The sequence below is a fragment of the Rousettus aegyptiacus genome, unplaced genomic scaffold (genome assembly GCF_014176215.1).
Source record: "Rousettus aegyptiacus isolate mRouAeg1 unplaced genomic scaffold, mRouAeg1.p scaffold_m13_p_12, whole genome shotgun sequence".
In the NCBI taxonomy this organism is placed as follows: Eukaryota; Metazoa; Chordata; class Mammalia; order Chiroptera; family Pteropodidae; genus Rousettus; species Rousettus aegyptiacus.
Genome location: NW_023416287.1, coordinates 57,468,925 through 57,493,422, shown reverse-complemented (window position 1 = coordinate 57,493,422; position 24,498 = coordinate 57,468,925). Strand labels below are relative to the sequence as shown.

The 24,498-nt window shown below is 40.3% G+C and overlaps 1 protein-coding gene and 1 non-coding gene across 4 annotated transcripts in view; one reads left to right on the top strand and one right to left on the bottom strand.

Annotated features, from left to right (window-relative positions):
- TMEM241 (transmembrane protein 241) overlaps positions 1 to 24,498 on the top strand; it is a 110,297-nt gene that overhangs the window by 70,611 nt on the left and 15,188 nt on the right. The gene's annotated exons all lie outside the window — the stretch shown is intronic.
- On the bottom strand, positions 72 to 177 carry LOC118610148. Its single transcript, XR_004953806.1, has one exon. It is a non-coding gene; the product is annotated as a U6 spliceosomal RNA (small nuclear RNA).

The following is a 24,498-nucleotide window of genomic DNA, read 5'->3' as shown; positions in this document are numbered from 1 at the left end:
ATATGTGTGTATATTATGAAGTGATCACCACAATAAGTTTTGTTAACATTCATCATCTTACATAGTTACAAAAAAGTATGGAACACTTCATGAATTCACGTGTCATCCTTGCACAGGGCCATGCTAATCTTCTTGGTATCATTCTAGTTTGAGTTTATGTGTTGCCAAAGTGAGCACAATTACTTCTTTTTCTTTATTGTTATTATCGTTATTCATATCATCATGGTCACCATTTGTTGGATGGGGAGAGCATGTTTCTGTCTTTCTGTATTTCCCGGATGGTAAAAGTTAGTCATGAGGAAGAGGCTGCTCCTTTTCAGTTCACTACTTGTATTTCTTCCAATCTCAGCTGCTTAAGACTTGTCACCCTTTCTTCCTGTCACATTTAAAAGCTCATTTGAATATATGTCTTTCTGTGTAACAGTTTAGTATTCCTTTTATTTTCTTCCTTCAGTTGCTATTCAGCATCTTAATGTATTCTAGAAATGTCTGATGAAAATAAATTCTTAAATTTAATGAAGCTGTGCTGTAATGTAACTTTTATGTTGTAAGAGTATGCTTTAAAATCTAATTATGCCTGTTTCCTAATTAAATCATTTTTCTTTTTCACAGTCTAAGCAGCTATGGCAATGAGAATAATTTTTCATGGAAAATTAAGATCTAGAGGCAGCAGCATAATTTCTTTTGCAGTCTCTAGCTGGGCAATAATAACAGCATGTCAATGTCTTTCCATGACATCACTGTTGAAGCAACAGGAACATGAAGTGGCAAGTTAGAGAGCCACTGTTATTGTTGAGCTGTATGGAAACAGCACAGAAGTTAGTTATCTGGGAATTATTCATTTGTGGACAAAGTTTTCCCAGAGGGCACATGGAAAGGGAAATACAGTTTGGGATTAAAGAAAAAAAATTTAAATTCCATTTCCTATTGTCAAAATAATTCATGGGGACATGAGTTATGTTAATGGACATTTTGCTATTTTGGATAAGGTTGTTTTCCTTGTTTCCGATTATGAACTCTTAATTTTTTCTGGGCTATTTTTAGTGCCATTGATCATCACAATGTTCTGTGCTGCAAAAATATGATAACAATTCTGAGTTTCACAACTTTTGACCTGAATGAATTTGCTTTAATTTACTTACTGAGGAAATACCCTGAATTTCTGTAAATTTCCTGACTACAAAGTTTTTATGAATGCTGTTATTAGCCAAGATAATTTAAAATAATTAAAGTAGTTTTTGCAACATAAAAGTCCAATTAATTGGGAAGGTTTTACAGGGTCTCCATTGGGGGATGAGTTGATGTGTACTCAGATCACTGTAGTATAGTATTGGATAAATGAATGCCAAGTGAATGCTTAAATACACTGACCTTACTCTACATACCTCTGCAGGCTTGTGCTCTCATATCAGAAATAGAGAAAGGTGGATTTGCATGCATTTCGTAAAGCCTCATGAAATACCTTCAACTGCCCTCAGTAATCTCTTGTGATGCCCATATTCCTTTCTTTAATGGTACCATTTGTTCTGTTTGAGTTTGCTTTTCCTTACAAAGACCCTCTATCTGTAGCCCTAGAGCTCATTTCCCTGAGGTGCGGCCAGACATAGGCTAATCAGCACCTGGACATGACCAAACCAGAGGGCAGACCATGGGCACAACTGAGAGCCCGTGTCATTAGAGGATGAGCTGCCATGGTCCAAGCTAAGAAAATGAAACAGTTTTTGGCAAAACTGAATGAGCAGATTTTTATCATAGGAAGGTTTTGATGCTTAATCGAAAGAAATGACATGTGGATTGGAAAGCCAGTAGATAGTTACTTGGGGCAAGTTTGTGATCTTGGTGGCCTGATACTCCACTGGATCCCTGCCCACATTTGTTCTCCTGTTATATCCTCCAGAGTGGAATTTAAGTATAAATAGTCATTAGCTCATTTTTCCTGTTTAACATTTCTCTCCTCCCTTACAAAAGTCATCTGAACTTGTTTTCCCACTCTTGACTCTACATCGACCCTTTGAACTGACCCAGTTGTTCTTTAGGTTAAGATTTCCAATGTTATTTTGTGTATATATAAGTAGACTGTGTCTGACTGTAAGGCCAGACAGTTAAGTACAAGCAGGTTGTACTTGTTTATATGACTCCAAAATAGCCAGTCGGACAAATATGTGGCAAGAAGAGTTTTTTAGTCAACAATGCATTGCCTGGCTCCATGTAAACACAACTAGCTGTTAAATTGTGTTTGAAATTTTATTTGATTGTTTCTGTGCTCTTCTGAGAGGTACTGGTGGGGAGATTGGGTTGGGAACAGGCTCACTTTCTGGCTACATCAATTCTTCATCTGTCTTCTTGTTGCGTGACTTCTGCGGGGCAGGGGTGCACAGGGGAGCTGGCCCACAGTTGAATCTGTCTCCAAGAAGAATTCCATCTCATTTCTTTCCTGTAAAGTGAGGCCATTATTATCTGTTTGGGGCTTTGTGTGTTTTCTGCACAAATTTCTAGGTGTGTCATTAGGTTTGGCCTGGAATATGGTAGGTGATCAGTCAAGATTTAATAAATAAAATGCCCACCACTTTCCCTTACCTCCATGTCGGGAGATTTTCACTTCAGAGGAGGATTTTCACTTTTATGGGAAAATCTGTTACCATATTAATGTAGGTCCTTTGTAAAAGCAAAGTGGCATAAAGTGAACTTTCTGAAAGCGGTGTGTGTGTGTGTGTGGGGGGGAATACTCTTTACTTTATCAGCTTTTAAAAGGTTTCATAGGAACACTTTACTTTCAGATAGTGGGGGAAAACGTGTATTTAAAAGAGGAAAGAAAGAAAAAAAAAGAAGAAGAAAAAGTACCAGCCCTAAAGATCGTTGGATGAGTCTTCAGTAGGGAAATTGCAGGTTTCAGTATTTACTAGGTTGGTTGTAGGACAATGGGGAAGTAAGACAGAAGTGGTATTAAATCTGATACGGAACTGCATATCCACCAGCATGGCTAATATTACAGAGACTGACAATACCAAGTGTTGGCGAGGATGTGGAATAACATTTCTGGCTTAGCAAAACACTAGAGCTAAGTAAGGTCTCTGTTATGACTGAGCAGTCCCACTCCTGGTATACACCCAAGAGAAATGAAGATGTATATCCACAACGAGATACGTTCCATGTTACAGAATTAGATAGTGGTGATGGTTGCACAACTCTGTGAACATATTAAAACTATTGACTTGCACTTTGGGTGAATTTTTTGGTATGTGCATTTAACATAACAGTGAGACTGTTATTTTTAAAGAGACATATTCAAGAATATCCATGTTAGTTGTATTCATAATAGCCCCAAACTGGAAGAAGTAGTCCATATAACAGTCCAGAAGAAATATATTGTGATCTCTCCATACGAGAGAATACTACACAACCTTGTAGGTGATTCGGGATGGGTGAGTATTGATTTGGAAGGGGCACGAAAGGAGCCCTGTGAGATGCTGGAAGGTTTGGTTATCTGTATCTAGTGGTGGTTACATGGGCATTTATGGATGTCAACATTCATTGATCTGTTCACTTAAGATTCAGGCTCTTTGTGTGCTTTATTTTGTTTACGTTATACTTCAATTTAAAAAATCTGATGTGGGCGCCGGAATGGTGCTGTCGTCAGAAAGCACAGCTCACAGTGCTGACCTCCTCTTCTGTCAGCATGGGAAAGCCCCTGTGTTGGGTGCAGCAGCTTCTTCAGCAGACTTCCTCCTGCCTTTGGCTTTGACATTGTCTGTGTACTGAAGATGGTCTGGGATATCACTCACTGGGGGGAAGGAAGAACCCACTAGCTGGATGTTGCTTTTTAGGTAGTGGCCACCAGTTCTCTTGAATGTCATGGTTGGGAAGAGTTTCTAATAAATATTCAGCTCAGTGCCAAGGTAAAGAAAGTGAGCTTGGGCTTCCTGGTAGCATTGTTGAAGTATTTACTGTGCCTCTTATGCTCCACAGGTGAGGACCATGCTATGTCAGGTACACTCTTCCTTTAGGGGAGGGGTGCCCAACCCCCTAGCCATGGACCAATACCAGTCCGTAGCCTGTTAGGAACTGAGCTGCACAGCAGGAGGCTAGCAGCAGGTGAACAAGTGAAGCTTCATCTGTATTTGCAGCCACTCCGTGGTGCTAGCATCACAGCCTCAGCTCCACCTAAGATGATCAGGCATTAGATTCTCATAGGAGCACCGGTCCCTGGTGCCACAAAGGTTGAGGACCGCTGTTTACGGGGCTGGACTAATTAAGAAGACTACCAGGCCTGCCTTGCGGTTTGATTAATGAATGTTTGCTTACATTCGGTACTCCTCCCTGGTGGACACTCTCAGGCTTGCCATGTTGGTTTGCCTTCCTCATGCCTCTCAGGCTCCTCTTGGCTTTATGGCTTTGGAGCTGGAGGTGGGGCACATTTTGAACATACTTACCGAGTTGGGACTCGCTCACTACCAGCGTGATGAAATGTATGTGGGTGTTAGTGTGTGCTGTGGGTGTAGTGGTGGTGAAGAGAGGTGACTGTATCAGCTTCAGCATGGAATAAGCGGTCAGATCACTGAGGGCCTAGGAGTAGTGAAGAAGCTAGGCAGGCCTGCAAACTGACTCATACTCCATGTCAGGTGGCATCCCAAAGGCTGTTGGCTCCTGCTGTAGAAAGAGGGCTAAGGACATCCTTAGCCAGCCCCCTCTGCCCCGTGAGGGTACCTTCCTGCTCCATGGCACACAGAAACCTTGCCCTCCCTCCTTGTGCTATTGGCAAAACATAATACGATATTTATTCCATAGATAGCAACTCATTAACCAATCAGATTTTAGATTCAGATCCACTTAACACTAATTGAATGCCTCATATAAAAATATGAATAATGGTTGCAGCTAACATTGTGTACTCACAAGATGCCAGGCTGTGTGGTTGGTAGTTGGACACATTTCTTATTTAATTCTCATCACAGTTTTATGTGGTTCAAACTATGTGCTTCTCTTCCCCACTTAGACATGAGGAAACAAAGATGTTACGTAACTTGTCTAAGCTAGAACAAAGGAACTCAGACTTGAGCCCAGGTCTTGACTGCAAAACCTACACCCCTGCTGGGGTCTCTTATGAAAGACGCAATCGTGGTGGGTGTCCTTTGCAGTGTGTGTGACATTTGAGAGACTGAGTCTGATGCGATGTAATGAGCATAATCTCCTAGGGAAGGATCTATCGTAATTGGGCTCCCCTGGATATTGCTGTTGCAGTTTTCCGTAATGAGTAACCACAGGATAGAGAAAACACCTCCAGGAAACTGGGAGGCTGATAGAAATTAATGGGAAACAGATGAAAGCAAAGGAGCTCAACCTGCCGCCTGGGCAGAACAGAACCATGTTGTCAGGATGTGTCTTAGGAAAATCCACGGCCAAACATCTGAGCAGCAAAGCCTGGCCGGGCCATGGGACTGTAAATGGCATGGTTCCTTGGTTAGGTCTTGAATTTTCTGGAGGTGTTTAACTGTAGGGTATGTTCTCCGCTATTGAAGTAACTTTTTCCTTATTCGTAACTTTAATTATGACCCATAACTTTAATTTCAATTCTCTAGGGAAAAAACCTTAGTAACCATTTAATCCAAGTTCCTTCACTTAAGAAATTGCAAAAGATTTACTATAGAAAATTTAGAAAGCTAAGTTAAATGGAAAAAAAAAAACTTATGTGATCTCACCACTTTGGACATTTTGGAGTGTCCTTTGGGACTTTTCTCTGTACACACATGACTGGGTTTCTCTGTTTTTACAGAAATGTGATCATTCTCTACCAACTGGTTTTTATGTAACAGTATTGGGAATATTGCTGTGCTTGGAGTGAATGAGGAAACTGAGGCCCAGGGAGAAAAAGCAACCCATACAGCTTCCCAGTACACAGCTTTCTTGGCCTGATAGAGGTCTGAGGTCCGTGAGTCTAGGGCACCAGGCTTATCAGAGGTCTGGGCATTTAGCACAGTGTCTGACACAGAACAGGCCTTGATAAATGAAAGAACGACAGAAAGAAACTGGCTCCCGTGGCTGAGGCCTCTCTCCCACCTCTCCCTGCCTTCATCCTGGGCTGCCCAGGAGTTTGTTTTTAGCAGCCTCCTTACTCCCCCTGTCACTTCCAAAGCCCTGTGTTGTAGTTGCCTTTGTGGTCATCTCAGAAGTCTCCACGTTAAGTCTGCAGAAAAGGCAGTATCTTCCCTCTAGCAGCTATGGGATGACTGCAATACACACAGGCTAGCAGTTACGATCCTGGCAGTAGTGTTCTGCTGATTCCATTAATATGCCACAAAGTCCCAGAGAGCCTTGGCAGGTTCAGGTGGTGGCTGAGGGGCAGGCCATGGTTTTACACATGGCTAACAGGGAGCTCTTGGCCAAGATACTGGGCAAACCAGTTCATTCTGTGCACTTTTTTGGTGATACGGCACAAAAGTTCTATATTTTAAAATGACAATTTTAGTGATCCACTTCTAAATCCAGTCTATGGGTTTCTGGACCCCACAGGTTGACCCAGCCTCATGTTCTGAGAAGGTTAACAGATGGCCGATGGTGGTCCTGCTCTCTCTAGATCCCAGCAGTCCTTTGCTGTATCCCTTCCCTGGGGAAATCAGCATAAAGGCCAGCAGCTTATTTATATTTTCCCATTTAACTCCTTGTGGAATTGATGTTTCTTGACTGAAACTGAAAAGGAGAAGACATACTGAACATCTGAGCAAAAAGTTAAGGTTATCATGACAAGGGCTTTGCAGTGTCTTCATTGGAACAGATAAATGAACAACATTCTCTTCTCTAACCACTTTCCCTTAGTCCTATCCAAACACACAGTAGAGAAGGCAAAGTCACACATGTCCCAAAACTAAACGCATCAACAAAATTCTTCCCTCTTGGATCTCAGGAGTACGTTTGCACGAACCCCAAGGAGAAGCTCCATCCCTGTGTCTCTCACTTTCTCTTCTGTGCCCAGGCAGGTGCCCCTTTGCTTCTGCCCTCTCTGCTGGGCCCTACTTGCCAACTGAGTTTATGTATTCATTCATCAGATATTTACTGAGCCCTTGTAGGTTCTGGGCCCTGCAGAGCACCAGAGACTCAGTGGGGATTCAGGTACAGCCCTGCTTCTGTGGCACTTACAGGGTGTGTCACCCCGTGGCCACGAGCCTGTGTGTGGGGGAGCCTGCCCGAGGCCCATGGAGACCTTTCACTGTTTCTGCCTTTCCTGTTTGGGCCTCCAGCAGCTAGCACCGAGCCATGGTTCTACCCTGCCACCTCCGGCCTGGCTGCATTTATACCGGCTGAGCCTCTGTCTGGAAGGGTGGTTTTGGGTTTTAAAAGACAACATATTTGGTTGACAAGGCTGTGAGAGAGTAGACACTCTATTCCTTACTAGTGGAAATATCAGTTGCCTCAATCCAATCTAGGACTGCTTGGCAATACTTACTAGACTTACAAATGTATACCCCTGGATCCAACACTTCTACTTCTGAGAACTTACCCTTTACATATGTTTCCACGAGTCTAAAGTGACATATGTGCAGGGTTGTTAAACAACATTATTTATAGGAGCAAAAAGCAGAAAACAATCCCAGTGTCCATCAGCAGAGGACTAGGGTCCATCTGGCCAATGGAATACTGTAAAAAAAAAAAAAAAAAATCAATAATGTTTTCTATTTACAGCCAGGGAAAGATCTCCAAGATATATTACTAAGTGAAAAATGCGAAGAGTAAAACTATATATATATATATATATATATATAATATGCTAGTGTTTGTGTAAAAAAGAAAATCCAGAATCTGTATTCATATTCATTTACGTAAGCATAAAGAAACTTTAATACTTGAGAAGCATGATGGCCTTTGGCAGGAAGTGAGAACTGAGCAGATGGGGACTGGTGGTGGGGCACAGGGAGATGCCTCACTGTGTGTATTTTTAGTTTTTGGTTTTGGAATCATGATTGTATTACCTATTTAAAAATAAAAATTAGAAAATAAAAGGGGCTTCAGCATGCCCCCCAAATGTCAGGAAAATAACTGCACCATTGCTTATAAAGAGTTTAAATCTGGGATTGAGGATTTTGAACCAGAAAGAGTTGATTGATTGCTAGAAACCTGTATCAGAAAGAAAGAACATAGAGGTAGCAATGAGGTGGGTCTCATTATGGGAGAAAGAACAGGGTCTCAGGTAAGGTGACCTCTTGAGTTTGAATGAATGTGACCTTCGATGCCACTAGGAGAGAGGGCTAGTACTGTGATGGTGCCATTTGAAGCACTCAGGGTTATCTTATCTGTCCAAGCAGCAGTCAGGATTACTCTTAGAATGTGAATTCTTTTGTGGCAGGGACCAGAGCCTGAGTCTTGGTATTGCCTGGAGCAGATGCTTAAGAGATGACCAAGTGAAATGTGGCAGGGCCACCCAGCAGTATTGCTGGTGCCCCAACACAATGAGGCAATCAGCAGACTCTTACTGTATAATGAATAAACCCAGTTCCTTGGGATACTGCCAAGGAATTCTGAAATATATGCTTATTGCTTTAAGAATCTTTGCATATGCCTGGGGCCACAGGTTTTATCATTTATCATTTCTTCAGTGAAAAGTTGTCACTGATGAGCACCGTCTTCTTGATGGAGGAGAGTGTTTGGTGGCTGCACCCAGAGGAGCGGTGGGCCCATGCCAGCAACCTGTGCTTAGGCTTTCTGGTTCCCATCATGGAACCCAGGCAAAGACTGCATTCAGATTTCTCTTATTTTTAGCTTCCTAGATTTTAGCTTCTTAAAGGGTATACTTTATAAGTTCAACAGAGACAAGTCTTCACTCTGGGTAATTACACAGGGTTTATTATGGCAGTTGACTGATTTACTAAGATAACCTCTCTCTGGTTTCTTTGAAAAATATATTTGAATGTCTGTAACTATGTTTTCATTTTAAACTCAGGTGACAGACTGACATTAAATGGCTTCTTACAAGCAGTTAGTTTGCTTGTATCTTAGGGGCACGCAATGTGTGACCAATCACGTACTGTCTGGGCTTTGGTTGCTGGAAAGCATGCAGCTGAACTCATGCACTGCCCCCTCCCCTGCTCTGAACAGCCCTCTCCCTACCAGTTAGGCAGACATCCCTGCGTGGATTTGGGGTACTAACCTCATCTCTGCCTCCCTATCCTTGTTTTCCCCTTTCCTTCATCTTTCTTATCTACTTCTAATTGATGTAATTTGTCTGTAATGACTGTCTTTTTAAGCTTTTTGAAAATTCTCATTGGAACAAGTCAGGGAATGAATAAAATTGCCCCTGCTGCCTTCAAAAAAATATACTAGGTGAAAGAAGCAAATTCAATCTCTGAGAAATACTTCGCAGGGGATTCCTTTGTCTTATAGAGGAGGAAAGGGAAACCTCGAGAGGGAATTGGCCTGCCTGAGCTTCCTCTGTGAGTTTGTCACACAGCGGGGGAGCACCCAGGACTCGCAGAGTGCTGGCCCTCTGTTCTCCCCTCCGCCATGGCACAGGTAGATGCACATGAGACTGAGATAAGCTCTTTCCAAGGCCAACGGATTACCTCTGGAATGCTGGTAAAACTACAGGCCCGCTTCAGGGGGCTGGTAAAACTACAGACCAACTGCCCATTGTCTTGAGCTGAATAAGATTCTCCATGGGATTTTTTTTTAATTCTTTGCTAGGAGGAATGGCTTTTTTTTCAGCTTTTGATTTGTTTTCTCTCTTCAGGGTTCCTTTGGCTGTATGCCAGTACCCACCTCATCCTTTGCACTTCAGTTAGTACGTAGTGGCTTTGAGTTTGCTGAGCTTGTTAGTACTGTTCCTTATATGTGGAAGACCCTTCCTATCATTCCTTACCACATAATTTTTATTTGTCCTTCAGGATTAGCATGACATCATCTCTCTGTGGGATTTGTTCCCATAACATTCAGAGTATAACCATATCTTAGCACTCAGCATATTATATTGAAATCATTTCCTTAGTGACCTCAAGAATCAGATAATCTAGCATAGGGGTGCTGTGAGGGCAGGGTTTTGCCTTTCATTTTTGCCTCTCTAGTGCCTAGTGTAGTGCTTGGTGAATATAATTTGTCCTCAGCTTTATGCCAGTAATAAGTCAAGTCCTTTTTCCTTTTTCACTTCTAAGTCAATTTTAATTATGAAATGCTTAGTCATCATTTTTTTTAACCTTCATTTTTTTAAACTCTCCAAAAGAGCAAGGAATAATGTCTTAGCTCTTGCTACCATAACAAAATACCATAGAATGGGTGGCTTAAACTACAGACATATTTTTGCAGTTCTGGGGGCTGAGAAGTCTAAGATCAAGGTGCCAGCAGGGTCAGTGTCTGGTGAGGACTCTCTTCTTGGTTTACAGATGGCTGCTGTCTAGCTGTGTCCTCACATGGGGGTGGAGGCGGGAGGTAGGAGAAAGAAGAGAGAGGGAGGGGCGAGGGAGGGAAGAGAGAGAGAAAGAGAGAGAGAGAGAGCGCTCTCTGCTTTCTTCTTTTAAAAATATTAATCCCATCATGAGGACCCCACCCTCATGATCTCATCTAACCCTAATTAACTTCCAAAGGTCCCATCTCCAAATACCGTCACATTAGAAATCAGGGTTTCAACATATGGATTGTTGGGTAGGGAAGTAGGGCACAATCAGTCAGTCCATAGCAAGAGTTCACAGGTAACCTATTGACACTTTGCAGTGAGTGCCAAGAGTTGTGTGGCAAGTGCTAGAAAGTCTTCCTGGTTTGTGTAAGTCCCTAACATGGAACTGAGCTGGTAGAGTGAATCTTGTGCAAGCATTGCACATGTCTAAGGAGTTCTCACTCTCTAGTCATGTAAGACTGAGTATTACCAGAGCAAGAGTCAGGGTAGGGCCCTGACACCATGATCTCACTCCTTCCATTCGATACTTTTTCAGGAACTGTTGGAGTTAAGGAAGGAGGCTGGTCAAAGGCAGCAAGAGGGTTCTTACCAAATGGGCACCACATATCCTATCTTTGAACATTGAGAGGAGGTCTTGATATATATCATTTGGCAAAATGTTTTCTTTTACCTTCATTGTTGCTAGGTATAACAATAATTGAAGTTATTGTTATATCAAAAGGAGATGAAAAAATCCTCACAGCCTTGGAGTAAGTATAATTATGGTGCTTTTATTTAAAGCTCCTTTGAGCTTAAATTAATTTCATTTCTAAAAATAAACCCTGGAGATTAGATCTACCCTTTGAGTGAATCAAAACAACTTAGAAAATAAAAAATACCTTAGCCACATGCCCTTCCTTTCCAGAAGCCCAGAGTACTGCTTAACTTGGGAGAGTGATAGAACTTTTTAATCAGCAGGACAAGAGTTTAAAAGATAACTTTGCCAGAAATTCATCATTCTAAAAGGAAGTTTGACAGTAAATGAGTACATTTACTGAATAAAATGAAACTGAGAAAATTTAGAAAGTAAAAAGTACTAGAATGAGGAATCTATTGACTCTACACCAGGTTGTCACTAAATTGAGTTTGAGGGGAATATAAGGTAGTTTCAAATTCTGCATTTGTTTTCTATAATTGAATAGTCTAAATATGTCTACATTGTTTGGCTCTTTATACTTGGCAAATTGAGAGCCATTTTATTTAGAAGGCAAATAAAACAAAACAAGATCCAGCCAAATCAGGTATTTTAGGATGAGCTGAAGTGGGACACCCACAGAGACAAATAAAAGGAAGAAGCCCTCCAAAGGTACCAGGAAACACCTCTTCAGTAGACGTGATATTAATATGGCCTCTTGAGAAATGTGAGTACTAGTGAGAAGAGTCTGCCACTGAACTTGGGGAAGAGCTCACCCATTCTGCATGACTGTGCAAGGAAGATTGCAAGTCAAAGAGGAAAGGTCCAAAGGTCCACAGATCTCTGAAGCTTTAATTAAAGGAGCAGTGTCAGGTGGTATGAAAAGACATATAGGTCTTTTCAGGACATAGCATATGTTAAAGAGTTCAGAATTTTGGCATTTGACCTCTATTACTTAATCTTCCTCCCTTCTTAGGACTATAGAGTAAAAAACACATGGACAAGGAATAGTAAAGAAGCAGGAAACAAAGTTGAGTTGAAAAACTCAACCTTGGTTTAGAGACTTATGGCTTTTTCTCCTATAGGAGACATAGCTTCCTTCCTCTTCTCCACTTCCACCCCCAACAGGTAGAGACAGAGAGTGAAGAGAATTTTATTGCATGGATTCAGGAGAAGAAAGAAACGTTGTGGAGTCTGGATTCTTGCCTTTAAAGCACTAGAGCATCAGTAAATATACAATCAGATGACTAATTCTTCCCACCTGAGTGAACTTGGAAGCAAGTAAAAAGATAGAAGGCAAGAGTTTTCTCTTCCATAGGTAGAGAAATCCTGTATCATGAGAAGAAACTGTATATTTCTTTCGCCTCTAGCTTGTAATTAATCACCATCACTTGCATCATTTTGGAAATTCTGTGCCTGCCAAGAGACTGTGCCATTGAAAAAGTCCTGTTGTCTCAGGCTGTCATACACAATATCTTAGACTAAGATAAAAACAAAACTAATTCAAATTGTAATGATTATTTAATCACTGATCAGGAAGATGTTCAGAACAAATCAAATAAAGCATCCCACCTTGCCTCACCATGACATTCAAGGTGGCCTTAGCGAAATAGTGGTTGGCCAATCCTGGTTTGAAAACCAATGGCTTTGACCATCTCTCTGGGTCATATTTTCTTCATCTATATACTAAAGTAATACCCTTACTTCAGAACAGAATGTCATACCTTGTGACAGGCCAACATTCAACTGAAACAACTAGAGAGAAAAATAAATTGCGGAAATTATATTTTTAAATAAATTGGAAATCTGTGAAAGTAGTGGGAACTAAATTAATTTCCAGAGAAAGAATAATCCTTTCTAGATATACTGAGTAACACAGGCTCTTTTTTTCATGGGGGTAGGGGAAGGGGAGGATATTTGTTGGTTCAGGATGTGTGCTAAGGATCTGGCTTGGTCCAAGAAGAGGAAATATTCTATGGAAAAAAAGAAACTAGCAGAGTTTTTGGCAGTCATGTAGAACTGGCTTGATGGATTGGAAACTAGAGGAGCCCCAAAGACAAGTCCAGTTTTCCCATGAGACATTTACTGAATTCTGGGAGTAGTTCAAGAGGTTGCAGGCTGGCCCAGAAAGGCAAAGTGAAAACTCTCAGTCTTGGGGTGCTTAGGAGAGAAATTCCTGCTAGAAGAAAAGGCATGCAGCAAATGTACAACTGCCAGATTTTGAACCTATGTGTGATGGGAAGCTAAAAACCTAAGGACAAACTTTATAAAGCAGAATTTTTAGGGATGAGGAGAACAGAGATCCATCAAGCTCTTAAACACAAGTCTGGGAGGGCCATACTTGAAGGACTAGATAAAGTAGAGGTAAACTGAGTCTTACTAGAGCTGCATCCCATCTGTGATTCACTCAGTCCATGATTGGATTGAGCCCATCTTTCTATTAGAGGAGAAGGGCAACACTTCTGGTAGAAACTATCAGCGGGAGCCTCTACAGTTCTCTTGTACACAATATCCAGCATACAATCAAAGTTATAGACATGTTAAAAGTCAGGAAAAATTCCTGACAATAAAGTAGAAAAAATAATAGGAACAGAACTACAAATGATTCAGATGTTGATGTTAGTGATAACTTAAAAATTGACTGAATAATATGCTAAAGAAAATAAAGGACAAGATGAATTAAATGATGGAAGAATTTCAGCTCAAAATCGGAATCTTTAAAAATAACTGTTATTATTAAACTGAAAAAATATATCTGAAATTAATAACTTATTTGATGAGTCTAAGAGTAGAGGGAAGAGTGAAGCATAAAGAGGGGGAAAAAATGGAAAGAACAGAACACAACATAAGAGACATGGGTGAAAATGTCAGGAAGTCTAATATATGTGTAACTAGAGATCTAGAAGTTGAGAGAAGGTAAGTGAGAGAGAAAGACTAGGAAAAATCAATATTTGAAGTGAGAATGGCTGAAGATTTTCCAAAACTTCTGAAAAATATTCACCCACAAACAAAAAATACAAAAAAAAACCCAAAAAAACCCCCATACTTAGGCATATTCCAATCAAACTGTTGAAAACCAAAGATAAAAAGAAAGTCTTAAAATCAACCGGAGATGACATTACCTTAAATTAAAGAATCAACTGACATTTCAACTAAAACTATGAATACCAATAGACAATGGAATGACATCTTTATAGTGCTGAAATATTAGCAGAGAGAGAGAGATTAGATCATCTCAACACTATTCCTCTATTCCTACCTTAAAGAACTGGTTAAAATTACTATGAATATATTTGGAGAATTACTACATGAGGTTTTCTAGCCTCTTTTATTAAATATACAGTAAGTCCTTGATAGGTTATTGGAAACTGTGACTTTAAGCAAAATGATGTATAACAAAATCAGTTTTACTGTAGGCTAATTAGCATATACAAGACTTAAGTTCCTATGGTATATTCCTGGTCACAAAAACATCACTAAACTTCTAAATAAATACCCAGAACATTCTAATATTAAATATTGAAATAAATGTGAACTATATATTCATTTAAGAAAGATTAATAAAAACAAGCAAGATAATTTTTCAATCTGCTTATTCCATTTCAGGGTTGCAGGTGGCCATAGCCTATCCCCACAGCTCAGGGCACAAAGGAGAAACCAACCCTGGATAGGACACCATTCCATCTCAGGGCCCACTCACACACACACTTACACTCATACTGGGACAAATGAGACATATCAGTTCACCTAACATGCACATATTTGGGATGTGGGAGGAAACTAGAGCACCCGGAGAAAACCCATGCAGATATGGGGAGTACGTGCAAACTCCTCATAGACAGTGGCCCAAGCTAGGAATCAGTTGTTGTTGTTTTGTTTTGTTTTCTCATCAATGCTATAATTAAATGACATTGAACAAAACGATGAACTAATTGAGGGTCTACTGTATACACTTATTAGATCCAATCCCCAGGTTTCTACTGAATCACAAAGCCTCAGATTCATATCATATAGCATGAATTTGGCTTCTTTTTTAAGATCAAATTGGAAGCTCTTTATAAATCAAATAATGTACATAATTTTTATAGGTAATGTTCTAAAACAGTAAATTTTTGAAGGAAGAATGAATGAGTAGCTCTATAAAAAGGAAGCCAGAATGTGATGGTATGATACATGTTTAGTGTTAAGGTATTGGATAGAATAGTGATTTAGAATTTCTAGCTGCTCGAATTGGTCTTGACACCCAAAGCACAAGCAATAAAAGAGAAAAACAGATAAATTATAGTTCACCAAAATTAAAACTTTTGGGCTGCAAAGGACACATTTAAGAAAATGAAAAGACAATCCATAGATAAATCATATATCCAATAAGGGACTTGTATCTAGAATATATAACACACTCATGTAAGTCAATGGTAAAAAGACAGATAACTAGGTTAAAAGTGGGCAAAGAATTTGAATAGATAGTATTTCCAAGAAGATAAATAAATGACCAATAAGCCCATGAAAAGATGTTTCCAACAGGGAAATGCCACTCAAAACCACAAGGAGATACCACTCATGCCCTCTAGGATGGCTATAATAAAAAAGACAGATGAAAACAAGAATGGGAAAAAATTGGAATATTCATACACTGCTGTGGGAATATAAAATGGTGTAGTAAATGGTATCTGTGGTGATGGTGGTGATAATGATAACAGAGATGATGATTTTTTTTTTTTTACTAGGTTCTAGCCTATTCATCAGTGTTTTAAACATGTTCTATAAATTTTGGCAATTATATGGATACTTTTACTCAAATTAAAAATACATCAATAATTACAGATTCAACCCAAGCTTCATATGAGAATTGCTATGTGATCTTTTTAAAAATACTTATACCTGGGCCTCATTATAAGATATTCCAATTTGATTGATATGGGAAAGTACTTCGGTTTTTTTTTTTTTTTTTCAAAATTCCTCCAAAGATGCTGACGTGTAACCAGAGTTGAGAACTGCTGAGTCACTGTGACATCTCTAGAGTAAAGCAAAGTTACCATCAGGGGTAACTTAGAGTTTAAAAAGGAGGATTGGCACAGGAATCTGGAGACCTGGGTGTCAGTCCCAGCTCTTCCCTTGTTTTAACTGTATGCCTTGAGCAAGGTATTTAACCTCCGGGAGCTTCAGTTTCTTCATCTGTGAAGTAGGACTAAGCATCCTCTGTGCAGGAACATTGAAAGGAGCATATGAGCTCGTATATATGACACCGTAGAGCCTGATATCAGTCTGAAACATTTTATGCCTCTTTAAATTTTGGTTACTTTCTTCCCTTACCTTTCATGAACTAAATGTTCATGTCACATTTTGTTTTTAATGTTGTTCTCTTGTTTCTTCTGTAAAATGCCCAGGTTTGTTAAAAATCATTTAAAGTTTCTCTAGTTTTTTTTTTCTTTTTTTAGTCTTTATTGAAATATTATAGAGAATTAGTTGCTGTATTTACATAGTATAATTCAATGAGTTTTTTTTTCATTATAGTTGGTATACAATAATATATCAATTTCACTTGTATAGCATAGTGATCAGAGATCCACATAACTCGAAACATGATCACCCAACTAAATCTAGTACCCCTTTTTCCCTTACACATTTATTACATCATTAACCATCTTCTCCATGCTACACTTTAAATCTCCATGTCTATTCTACAACTATCCATTTGTACCTCATAATTCCTTTGCCTTTTTTTAAATCTCCCAAACCCCCTCCCATCTAGTATCCCTCTAAATATTCTCTGTATCAAACTATGAGTTTATTTGCACTTCTGTTGTTGATTTTGTTCTTCACATTCAATATGTATGTGAAATCATGAAATATTTGTCTTTATCTGATGCATTTCATTCAGCACAATACCCTCTAGGTCCATCAAGGCAATAATTTTTCCATCTACTTTTTTTTTAGTCTGTGTGTCTTTTAATCTGAAGTGAGTCCCTTGTAGGCAGCATGTAGGCGTATTGTTTTCTTATCCATTCGGCCACTCTATCTTTTGGTTGGAGCACTTCATTCTTTTCCATTTGAGGTACTTGTTGATAGGAATGTAATTATTACCATTCTTTATTCCTGTTTCTGATACATGTTTTTTCTTCTTAAAGAAGTCCCTCCAACATTTCCTGTAATTCTGGCTTGGTGTTGATAAATTCCTTAGCTTATTTTTTGTCTGGAAAGCTCTTTATCTGTCCTTCAACTCTAAATGATAGCTTTGCTGGATAAAATATTCTTGGTTTTAGATCCTAGGTTTTCATCACATCGAATATTTTGTGCCAAGCCCTTCCGTCCTGCATTATTTTGAGAAATCAGCTGCCAGTCTTATGGATGCTCCCTTGTAGGTAACTATCTGCTTTTCTCTTGCTACTTTTAAGATCCTCTCTTTGTATTTAACCTTTGGCATTTTAATTATGATGTGTCTGGTGTGGGCCTCTTTGGGTTCCTCTGAGCTTCCTGGGGACTCTGAGCTTCCTGGGGTTGTATGTCTATTTCCTTCACCAGGTTAGGAAAGTTTCCATCATTATTTTTTAAACAGCTGTTCAACATCTTGTTTTCCTACAGGTACCCCTATGACATGGATATTTTACCTTTAATAGGGTCCCAAAGGCTCCTTAAATTATTATTATAGTCTTGGTTTTTTTTTTTTCTTGCCATTCTGATTGAATATCCTTGGCTACCCCGTCCTCTATGTAGGTCATTTGATCCTCTTCTTTATTCACTTTGTTTACTCCATTTAATATACTTCTCATCTCAGATAATGTGTTCTTCATTTCTGACTGGTTCCCTTTGATAATTTCCATTTCCACTTTTATGTTTTTTATCTCTTTGTTGAAGTTCTTACTGAATTTATCTACACTTCCCAAAAGATCATTGAGCATCTTTATAACAAGCGTTTTGAACTCTGCACCTGTTAGATTGCTTGACTCCATTATTTCTGAATCTCTGTTCTGTTCTCTCATATGGTTTCTGCTTTTTTGTCTTCCCATTTTGGCTGCCTTTATGTGTCTGTTTCTATGTACTAAGCAAAGCTCCTAAGTCTCCCAATTTTATTAGTGTGGATTTGTGAAGTAGGTGTCCAGTGGCACAGTCCTGAGAGGGGTTCAACTACCGGCCAAGTTTAGCCCAAGCCTGTGTCCCTCTGGGGACACATGTGAAGACTGAGCAAGCAATCCACGGATGCTGTGCTTATAGTTGCCTCAAAAGGGCACACCAGAAAACAAGGCCAGCTGCCACCAGTGTGAGTCTAGGCACTACTCAGCAAGGAGCACCTGACTTGCCGAGGATATACCTGGATGTGGCTTGGGTGGGGCCGTGAGTCGGAGGAGGCAGAGTTTGAGGGAATTCTCTGGGTGGAGCGACCTTTATTATTTAGTTTGATGACATCTCTCCTACTGTGGCACTGTGTCTGCTCACTGTGGGGAGGGCTCAACAGAGGAACGATGGATACCGCCAGCACCTTTTATAGCGTGAGTCTTGCCTGGACCCTCACTCTGACGACGCAGTGTCCCCCTATAAGTCCCTGGCAACCTGGAACAGCCAACCTGGCACTGGTGCTCAGAGTGAGCAGGTCCATCATTGTTAAAGTCCGCTTGCAGACACGATCCCTTCAAGAGGCATCTACTGCTACTGCTGCCGCAGTCTCCATCACACTCAGGTGCTCCAGACCAGGCAGCCCCACGTCCTCGCCCGTCCTATTTTCTGCTGTGGCAAGGTGATTTCTTGGATTTCTCCCTAGTTGTATGACTTGCTCTTCCAGATCCCAGGTGATTTTTCTTTGCTGTTTGCTCCTTGTTTCTGTTGCAACTTTGATTTGGTTGCCAGAGGGATGAACAGAGCCTCTATCATCTACACCACTTTTTTTCTGCCTCCTCCTTGGTTTCTCTAGGTTTAAAATTTATCATTCACATGACCTTATCTTTTTATTTCTCATTTGTAGTCTCAATCCCATCGTGCTTATGGTAAATGTTTTTTTCTGACACTTGACAAAATTAATGACTCATTGTATGTTTTAATAAGTTGATACCAAATACTATTAACAGCCATGCTGGGAGTGTAGCATGAGTTGTCTCTCATTAAAATTATACTGATCATGGTAATAAATCATGGGATTAGTAATAAGGGTTCATTGAATATTTTTTAAATGCTAAATAGAGTTCTCTGCCTTAGCTGTGGTTTCGTCTGGCGGACTTGGAATAGTGCCTTGGGTCCTGGGGGAAAAAGAGAGCCTGCTCTCAGATTGTAAATTTTTGTTAGATTTACTCTTTAATCTAAATAGAAGGTCAGGTTAGTAATATTCATATGCGACTGCAGCACAAACCACAGGAGAAAAACTAGAGTCTGCCCTTCCTAAGAGATGTGGTGATACCAGCTATACAGAGTATGTCTTGAGACAGTGCTTGGAGGGTGTAGAGCAGAACTCCTCACATTTTAATGTGCATGCATATCACCTGGGGACCTGTTCTGAGTAGCTGTTGCTTGGTAGGGGTTGGGCCTGAGACTCTGCATTTCCTGCAAGCTCCCAGATGATGTTGATGGCAAGGGTATAGATGACATCTGTTCTGTCTGCCTAATATGTTATTTACCTTTCTTCAAAGAAATAGTTCTTTCTTCATTCCAACCATGAAGTTTAAAAGTGAACTTCCATGTACTTACATTACTCTGCCTCCCGGCCATAGTCAATTGGTCCAGGAGCCAGTCAGAATCTTCCCTGGCTTTTTTGGACTTGGAACCAGTGAGCCAGTCTCAGATCCTCCCTGTAGAGCTCTTTGTAGTTCTGTGGAGGTGGTTGGTCAAAGAAGCAGAGATGAGGGGCAGAGAGAGTATCCCCATAATTCTCAGGTCTAGGTTCCAATTAACCCTAAAATATGAAAAGTGATTTTGAAATAAACAATGTTGTGACCTTTGGGGTTTTATAACCAGCTCTAATGATCTAGTGCACTTCCATAAAATGTATCAGGCACTTACCATATACAAGTCTTTGTTGCTAGGCCCCAAACATGCAAAGATGAATAGTGCCACGCAGTTCAGTGGAGTCTGTCATGTGCAATGGCAAGGGGCTATGGAAGCCCCCAGAAGGAGTGCCTGACCCGCTTGGATGTACAGATGGGCCTAGGTTTAGAAAAAGTTTTCTAGAAATGGATTTTCAAAAGGTGAGTAGGAATTGTGTGGGGATGCCTGTGAAATTACTCCAAGCAAAGAGAACTTGCTGAGCAAAGGCAAGATGATGGTATGAAACCGTGGTTGAGAAACTACAACCATTTTAAGTGCTGCAGGGGGCGGGGGGGGGGGAGGTGCATGGCTGTGACTAAGGCGAGTGCAGTGAAGGGCCTGTGAACACTGCAATAAGTCACTTTTTAAAAAATTCATATATATTTAAAAAACAGCAACAACAAATCAATAACAAACAACATGAATCTGAATCTCTGATTCTACCCCAAATACAGGACTATCTGGCAGGTTTCCACTAACAACCGCTCCCTTTTATTTTCTTTTAAACAAACAGAAAATTTGACTTAGGAGTGAAATGAATGTTTAAAAAACAAACCTGATCTGCTTTAAATACCAAACTCTGTTTAAATAACACAGAGGTTGTGACATCCATTGACAAAGCCAGGAAGTTCAAAGCGCCGCCGCCGACACAATGCATTGGGTTCTGCTGTTGTTGGCGTCCCTCCGCCTGTGGCAGGTCCTGGTGTTTGTTACTCAGATCTGCATGTGCAAGGAGACATTCCTCAGACTTCAAGACTCTTTTTTCCTTTGGGGAAACATTTTATTTTTAAAAATGCTTTTCGTAAGCAAGAACAACAGTTGGTCGTAATGGCTGCTACTTTGGGGTCTCTTGAATGTCAAGTTCCAAGAGTAACTTAAAGTCTTTTTCTTGAACAGATTTTAGCTATTTTAAAGTTTGGGGTTTTTTTTTGTTTTTGTTTTTGTTTTTTTTAAGTTTATGCTTTTATTGACATCCATCTCTGGAACTTTTTCATTATCCCAAACCGAAACTTTGTACCCATTAAATACTAACTCCCATTCCCCATTCTTCCCAGGCCCCGAAAGCCTCGTATTACACTGTATCTCTGAGTCTGACTATGCTAGGTACCTCCTACAGGTGGAATCATACAGTATTTGTCCTCCTACGTCTGACTTATATTACTTAGCATAATGTCTTCAAGGTTCAATCATGTCATAGCATATTACAGAATCCCCCCCCCCTTTATTAAGGCTAAATAATATTCTATTATATGTATACACCACATATTGCTTATCCATTCATCCATCAGCAGACACTTGAGTTGCTTCCAAATTTTGGCTATTGTGAATGATGCTGCTGTAAACATGGGTTTGCACATTTGAGTCACTGATTTCTGTGGATTCTTTTTTCAAAAAAGCTGAATGGAGCTTATGTAGACCCTTCTTGAATTTTTGGCTGTGAGAGTCAGAACGTTAGTTCTACTGCTCACTGCTGTGAAGTAGCCAGGTCCCTGGAGCAAGTCACACACCATCTCTGGGTCACAGTTTCCCCCACTTCTGAGCTTAGGGAATCCCTTCCACCTTTCAAGTTCCACCCCTAGGCGACTATGTGTGAGACATTCTGCACCCAGACTTGCACAGGCAGCCACTCCTGGCTTCTGTTTGTTCCTCAGTGGAATTAGAAGTGGAATAGGCTCTTGGCATGAGCAGATTTATCATTCATATTTTGAGTGTTCTTGAGCTGCCCTGGCAGCCCATGGCATATAGAAATCTACCTTTTGACTGAGGTACGAATTTGAACCTCATACACGGTGAGGTGGATGTGTGAGTTTAAGTCACTAAGAGGATAAGTAGGGCTGATCCACTGCCCGGTGCCAAATGCCCCTCAGCGAGGTATTGTCAGCTGCTATTCATCCTTAGTGACTTTTCTAAAGTGGTAGAACTTTGAGGATGTGGGGTGGGTGTGTGTGTGTGTGTGTGTGTGAGAGAGAGAGAGAGAGAGAGAGAGAGAGAGAGAGAGACACAGATCTGAATGCTAGGGTCACTAATGGAAATAAAAGAAAGTACAGAAGCCTAAGAAACTGAGGGTTCTTACTGAAGTAGATTAAAAAGTGGCCCGTCCAACTCCACAACAGCTTTACAGTGCAAACAAGTTCACTGTACATTCCCTACAGAAACAGGACAATCCTATTCAGCCAGCAGAATATTTGCTCATTGAGAGATAAAAATTTAGAGAAGTTTGAAAAAGTGGCCCGGGAGAAAGGCAGGAGACTATACAAACATTTCCAGGAAGCGGCAGATGGCAAAGGCACCAGTGTGGCTACTAAACCAACCTTATTTTCAAGTTAGGGCTGGTTTGAAATTTTAAGATGTGTTTTTCTTGGCAAAAGGTGCAGTTAATAGGAACAAGTAGGCCAGCTGTCTATTTCACAGCAGACGAAACTTTTCCTCAACTAAAGAAACTCAGAGAGGAACAGAGACACAAGTCCTTGGCTGCGACTGTTAGCAGGGCATGTAGGAGGTGTCAGCTTCACAGACTAGACTGAAAGTCATATGCAAAAGGCAATCAGAGAGTGAGGAGAGAAACTGTTCTAAGAAGATTGTGAATATATATGTGTACCAAATTATCACATTGTGCACTTTGAATATGTACAATTATGTTTGTCAAGTATTCCTCAATAAAATTGGGGAAAAAGGGGGGAAAGGAGCTGATAAAAAGGAGCAAAGGACATGAAGACAATGGTGAAGAATTAGGAAAGCCTTCAGAAATTTAGCGATGTGTTCCAAGCTGCCAACAGCACTAATATCCTTCCGTTGAATGGAGCCTTTTTCAGCAAAAAATCTATCTCCATTGGCACTGCCCCAGGAAATGTTCAAGAAGTTGCAAAAGTAAAGAGGGATTAATAAAGTTAACTTTGGTTAAGACTAAAGAAGCAAAGGAAGGAGAAAGGGAAGAGAAAATGACAATAAAAATAAGACTAAAAGAGAAAGTGATAAAAATGGGTACAAATGAGATAAAGTACTATTTCTCCAAACAGCTAAATGTAATAAGTTGGAAAACCTTGATGAAATACATGTTTGGAAAAACTGAAAATGGCAAACTGTAATTAAAGAGAAGGAGAAGACGTGATCAGGACAGTGGCCATTACCCATTCTCAGCTAGAAGCTTCCACAGTAAAGATTTACCTTAACCCTTTACAGGAAAATAAGGAAAGCTGATGAACTAATTTGTGTAGTTGGTATCACCTTGTTTCTAAAACCAGACGATTGCATTGCACGATAATAAAACTTTAGGCTCATTTGATTTATACCATAGATGCAGATGTCCGAAATAAAACAAAAGGAGGGTGGAGTGGAAGAGCAGGTACCACTTATGCTTTTTACAATAAAACCCAGTGCTCAGCACTTTGAAAAATCTCTTTTCCGTTGCCCTTTGGGTTCTTCTTTGCAATCGTCTCTCTGACTCTCTTGCCACTTCATTTTTGTTCCTGAAGACAGCACAGGCCTTCTTGTTGTCAAGGCTTTTGGCTGCAAATCCATAAAGGGAAGCAAATAGAAAGTGACTCCAAATGGGTAAACTACAAAGGTCCCAAAGTCTCATGAAGTTTCCAAAGTCTCACAAAGTTTATATACTGAGAGTTCCTGGCTTATATCTCCAGACTTCTTTTTGAGATGGTAAATGAATGATGATGAGACTCTTTAAATGTACTTCCTTCTTACCATCTGCTTGCTTGGAGACCTGAAGAGGCTTCTGAAATAGCATGTGAAGCCCCCTTTAGTGAGATGGTAGTTGACATTTCCAAGGAGTTGACCCATCCCAATACAGCCTACTTCTTACTTCTTGCAAGAAAGGAATTCTTAATGGTGACCTTCCCAATGGAAGTTGTTTGGCATTTCAGAATGCAGAATACTTGGGGGACAAAAACCTTTTCCTAAGTAGGCATTCAAAGTGTTGACAAAGTTGGGGCTTTGGTTCACACACACTTTTTGTGCCAAATGTTAAGAGGCACTGTGGAAGTCTGAGTCCTGTTATTGCCATTCCTAAGAGACTTTTCTGTAATTTCTGGCTGAGAGAGATATGAGGGTAAACTCTTCCTTCTCTTTTAGAATCTAGATCTTTGCAAATAATTAACAAATAAATTGCTCTCTTCCCTAGGAAGCACCTGGTTTCTTAGAATGTGTGACATGGGCCAGAAAGAGGCATTAAGACAGAGAAGAGATGGTACTATGAGAAAAGGCAGGTTGATAGTTTCCTCTAGGAACAGGTTAATGAGCACCACTGACCTTAGGATTAATTCTGTGCTGACTAGACAAGGTGAAATGAGTGTTCTTATTATGCCCTTGCCCTGGAGAGGATGAGTGAGGTGTTGGCTCTGTGTCTCTTCTTTTGAAGAGTTTGGAAATGAAATGCTTCTTTGACGATTCCCACCTTCCCACCTCCAAAATAGACTAGGATTTAGCATTT